At 41.0% G+C, this 5,605-nt stretch overlaps 1 long non-coding RNA gene across 1 annotated transcript in view; it reads right to left on the bottom strand.

Annotated features, from left to right (window-relative positions):
• The window catches only part of LOC103361520 (uncharacterized), an 18,560-nt gene extending 15,568 nt beyond the window's left edge, over nt 1–2,992 (bottom strand). The window contains exon 1 of the long non-coding RNA XR_520410.1: nt 2,969–2,992. This is a non-coding gene — a long non-coding RNA (uncharacterized LOC103361520). The remainder of the gene's footprint in view (nt 1–2,968) is intronic.
• Between the last annotated feature and the right edge of the window lie 2,613 nt (nt 2,993–5,605).

The raw sequence follows: 5,605 nt of genomic DNA, 5'->3' as shown, positions 1-5,605 counted from the left end.
GAGGCAACAGTGCTAACCACTGATCCCACTGTTTAAAATGCAAAGTAATATTTAAAATAGTGTGTAAAATTGGGGGGGGGGGATGCAAAATTAGCTGTAAACACAATAGGTGTTGGTGGTGCATGGGTGAGAGAACAGTTCATTTGTTATTTTTTGTGTAATAATTGACGCTTCTTAACAGTTAAGTCCACATTGTAAGGATTTAATGTGCACTTTTGTATGCCTGCGCTGTGCTGTTGGACCTTATATGCTGTAATTTCACAAATTCTCCAGTAGATGGCAGCAAAGTTGCACAAACGTAATTACTGAGGGAACAAAGCCTCTTTTTTTCCTCAGCAACCATGTATGTAGCTCTATATTACTTAGCTGATTTTTAACAGTAGCTAAAAACTTTAGGGGAGTTCTTAAATTCACATGAACATAAACTCCCCCCTGCTGCCTCCGTAGTGTCCCTGGGGGGAGTTCACATTCATGCAGCGGTTTCAGGCCTCTGTGTGAGAAGTGAAACAACAGTGGAGAATGAGTCCATTGTTTCCAGAATTTATGCTATTTTATAGATGTACAGAGTTTTAATACCATCTCACAACTGCCGTTTTGAGCAAATAAAATTTAATTACACTCTCTCCTGCTCTCTCTCTCTCTGTCTAACTGAAATCATCAGTTGAGACACCAGTTGAGAGGATATATAAAGAGGTCACAGAGAGCAGGAAGCAGGAAGCCATAAGTGAAGAGCAGTATCTCTGAAGAAGTAATAAAGATAATGGGTAATGATTTCCGCTAATGGTTTACTTGCGGAGATAAGAAATCCAAGGGTGTGTTCATCCATGTTGTGAAAATAGGTTTATGGGTGTCAGAGATGCTACTTAAATCAGCCGTTAACGGAACTTTTATTAGCTTTTTGGCCTGTTTTCACCAGAGCGCAAACACTGCATACACTCGTCATGCTGCTGTAAATGTTCATTATCACTTAACAATATGGAGAATAAATGTACTTAAATGCAGCCAAAGCAACACAGATGATGCTCAGAGTTAATCACGGGGCTCACGGGTCAACTGGCCGGCAGTGAACTTGTGCACTCCAGTTCCCTTTGACCGTCCTTGTCTATTTTCTCCTGAGGGACGCAGGCAGACATGCCAATGGGTGGATGCGCCACAGACACACACTCGGGGGGGAGACATGCTCGCGTCACAGTTTCCATTCTAAACATAAATAAACCCTCCTGGGAGCACAGCCATACACAGTCAGCTGTATGGAGTCTATTATGACACCCCGACTGCTCTTGTGTTGTCCGGCATCACATGACAGCTGACGAACATTTCATTGCCGTGCTTTTGTCATCAACGCAGCTTCTGATGGATCACCCGACACACCCCATCGCATGCCCGTTCACCTACAAATCAATGCGTTGGGTTGATAGTGACCCATATGGCGCTAATGTCCACATTTTGACCTGAAAGAGGCAAGTGTTCAAGAGTCGCAATGACCTTGGGCAGCCTGAGAAAAACCTCCGGCTAAATCATTACACAGTCACACCACAGTGACCTCCCACGTGGCACTGAGCACATGATCCACTGTGAATACAAGACCGGCAAAACCAGAACAGAGGGCCACTGCTGTGGTCTGAATTATAATCATGTTGGTGTTTATAGATGTAATGATTTGATTTTATTGCCCCCTGAGATGACTATAATAAAAAGGAAACATAACAATAGCGTTTTCTAACTGTATAAACTGGATTTTTAGATGAAGCCACATTGGAATTCTCCATCTCACACCTACGCAGCTGGACTTTGACTTATAGCTGCTTGTGTGTGTGTGTGTGTGTGTGTGTGTGTGTGTGTGTGTGTGTGTGTGTGTGTGTGTGTGAGTACTTATAGCGTTTGAGTGTGCTGCAGCAGTATTCTGCATATGAAATTATGATGTGTCCTCGTTTGTGGGCCAGAGATTACAAAAAAAAAAAAAATAACAGATTACTTAAAATATAAACACTATAGTTTCCTCTTGATTGCAGTCTTTGTGCAAAGCTGAGCGGACCGAACACATTTAATCTGAGCTGAAACTAGCACCTCTCTCAGTATCTGACTGTGGATCTGAAGTCAGACTGCTCATTTGCTATATAAAAATAGTTCCACGCTTTAGGAAATACATTATTTTGCTTTCTTGCTGAGAGTTAAATGAGAAGACACCCCTCCCTTGTCTGTATTCATATCTGAAGCTCCAGCCAGCAGCTCGTTAGCCTAGCTTAGCACAAAGGCTGAAGGGCGCAGTCGCTCTGTATTTTATTTACCCTGTAACAAAAAAACTAATGACTTTATGGGCTGTTATAATTTCCCTGGAGCCTTCACTGCCTCCCAGTAGGCATAGATTTTGTTACCTTTGGACGAAGCCAGGCCAGCTGTTTCCCAACGGCTACACTCTTTATGCTACATCAAGCTTCTAGCTGCGACTTCATATGTACATCCTTGAGAATGGTCCCAATCTTCAAATCTAAGCATTAGCAAGTAAACAAATTTCCCAAAGTAATACCTAAACCTTTAAACCTTCGCTCATCAGCTTTAAAATCAGAACTTGGTGGCCAACTTTTTCAATTTATGGAGCAGAGACTTTGCTCGTCAGGTCATTCTGCTTCTGATACGCACAGTCTTGTGCTGACACTTTACATGAAATGTTAGACTTTTCCTTCAGTTATTGCTGAATTTTCTTTTGAACTGTGTCATGGAATCATCCATCCATCTATTATCTATACACCGCTTAATCCTTACTAGGGTTGTGGGGGGCTGGAGTCTATCCCAGCTGACTTAGGGCGAAGGCAGGGGACACCCTGGACAGGTCACCAGTCTATCACAGGGCTACACTTAGAGACAGACAACCAAGCACACTCACATTCACACCTACGGACAATTTAGAATCACCAATTAACCTCAACATGTTTTTTGGACTGTGTGGGAGGAAGCCTGGGGATCTTGCAGCTGTGAGGCGACAGTGCTAACCACTGAGCCACCTTGCAGCCTGTATATGCTTTTATATATATATATATGTACCTACTTTTTTAAAGTACTTATTGCACACTTTCTGTAAATCCAATAAACTTCATTTCACTTCTCAAATATCACTGCATTTCTCTGCTATATGATATATTTAACTGAAATTGCTGATCCAAACAACCAATGATTTATAAGGTAAATATTTTTAAATTGGTTTTGAGCTGTATGAATAAAACTGGCTGTATTTGGACAGGTGTTTGTATCTAGCACAAGACAACATGAAAAGGTGATTAATGTTCCTGTTAAATCAATATTATTACATTTTTTTTTTTTTTTACTGCAATCATCTAACAAAAGGCAGGCTTTTTTAAAAAATCTGTTGTTTCTTTCTTATATAAAAATATTCATACCTGTACTGTAACTGAGTACTTTAAGCGGACAAACATGAAGCTGTTTCATGTGGCTTTTAAATAGTCAGGGCGAGGTACAACAGTGAGGAATGTACGTGTGCAGTAATCACCCAACCGAACTTTGGCATGCAGACACATTGACAGTTATTATAAATTTGGCATGTGGGATAGTTGTGCTGCTCTTGTTTTGTTCTTCCTGTTTTCATTACTATGCCAACTGAGTGTTGCAGGTGAACTTGTTTTCACTGCTTTCTTTTCATTCTCACAAATCTCCTCTTCTCATTCCTTCCCCTCGGAGGAGCTTGAAATTTCCCTGGAGCTTCTCCGATGTCTGCACCATTTCATCAGGATACCGTCTGCAGGCACACTGTTGACATTAAAAACACAGCCAGGTATCACCCAGTGTGAGGTTTTTTATTATTCCTCTATAGTCTTTTAGAACATCTTGATCTTTTCTTCCTTTCCTGAGTAGCCCAATGTCATCTTGCTGTGCAGAAAATGCTCTTGAAAATATATGAATTCTCCAATCACAGCCCACTGCTGGAGTGGGATGAGATGTTTTGACCTCCCTTGACCCTTTGATCTTTTCTTTGCATCTTAACCCTAGCCACTTTGCATTTATAGCTGCAACATTTTCAGTGCGAATACAGAATATGAGGCTCCAACAGTTTTTTACATCCTATATATTCTACTTACTACTGCTCCTTAGTGTCTCTAAGAAGCATGAAATAAGTTTAACACCATGGCATCATATGATTTCAAGGACCTGAACTACAAAGCAGTTTGAACCTGTTGTGAATGCACCCTGTACAGTTTTACGGTGTTCAGACGTGCAGGTACCCAGACAGACAGCGCAAACACAGTGACATCACCTTACTGGGTTAAATGTCACCATGCCAACAAGGTCAGTCCATCCTGATAACATGGAAGTTCAATGTTCTGTCACTGTGAGCCACATTATCAAGAAACACGGACTTTGAAACAATCCCCTCAGTACTGTCAACACGGCGTCTGTTTGTGTACCGCGACTTCACCGTGTTTGTTGTGTCTGTGCTGAAGTGAGGCCAGGACAGTGACCGACGATGATGACGTCTTAGACTGGTAAAAAAAATAACTTTTAACCCACTTTCTCCTCAGCTACCTTGTTCATCTTGGCAAAAAACAATTTTGCATATAGTGAGGAAGGTGCATTTTCAAAGCTGACTCTCTGTGTTACATTATCCATCCATACATTCACTACACCTGCTTTATCCCATAGAGGGTCGCTGAGGTATGGAGTCTATCCCAGTTGACACTGGCCCGAAGCATCACTCTGGATAGTCCATCAAAGGGGTGACACAAAGGGACAAGCAATAATACATGCTCAGTCCTGAATCATGGTCAATTTTATTCTTTCTTGGAGTCCAATGGACCCCCAAAGACCTTCTACGTATGGCAACATGAAAGTCCTGAATAGGGTTAAACCAGTTTACACAAGTTGAAATGGAAAGTTCTTTCAAACCTTGACAGCAGACACATTATTAGCCCTCACAGATGCTTTAAGTCTGGCGTGATGCGGAATTTCTGTACGTAATTGTACAAATTAACAAAAATAATAAAACCTTGTTCAACACAGTAATGGCCTGAAAAATGTCAGCGTCTTCTTCTTTGTAAAAATCAAGATAAAGTTCTAAAGGGGGAGAAAAAGTTTACATACCCATGATTCTTTTTAGATTCATGACTTTAGGCAGAGCTTGAGTGTAAAGTTGACTCTTTGGTTCTGCTTTGCTTTGGTCATTTTAAGCTTTGGCAGTTCTTATTATATATAAAGCTTGCTTGTGTTACCCAAACAACCACAGCAATCAGTCACATTCATTTTGACAAACAATTGTTTTTTCTGCACCTGGTAATGTTTAAATTGCCTCACTCTGTATAAAACTGAAAGATATGATTAAGGCCATACAGAGCACCTTTAACAGCAGGCAGCCAGAAACCAAGCAAGAAAAATAACTGCAAGTTCTCAGCATCTTCTTTTCTCTGAACACGAACCTCTTTCATTAGAGTCAGCCTGGCAAAGTGCAACTCAAACCGCCTAAAGCTATCATTTGTTCTGGCCTCCATCAAGCTGCTTAACTCCAGTGTCAAAGACTGGTGCAATGAGGATAAAGAGTTTCTTTTCTGTATAGTTTAAAGTCCCTCTTCTGTCATTGATTAAACCCCTTAAAACTTGC

Source organism: Stegastes partitus, unplaced genomic scaffold (assembly GCF_000690725.1).
Source record: "Stegastes partitus isolate 25-593 unplaced genomic scaffold, Stegastes_partitus-1.0.2 Scaffold509, whole genome shotgun sequence".
NCBI classification, from domain to species: domain Eukaryota; kingdom Metazoa; phylum Chordata; class Actinopteri; family Pomacentridae; genus Stegastes; species Stegastes partitus.
This window is presented reverse-complemented; position numbering and strand designations above follow the sequence as displayed.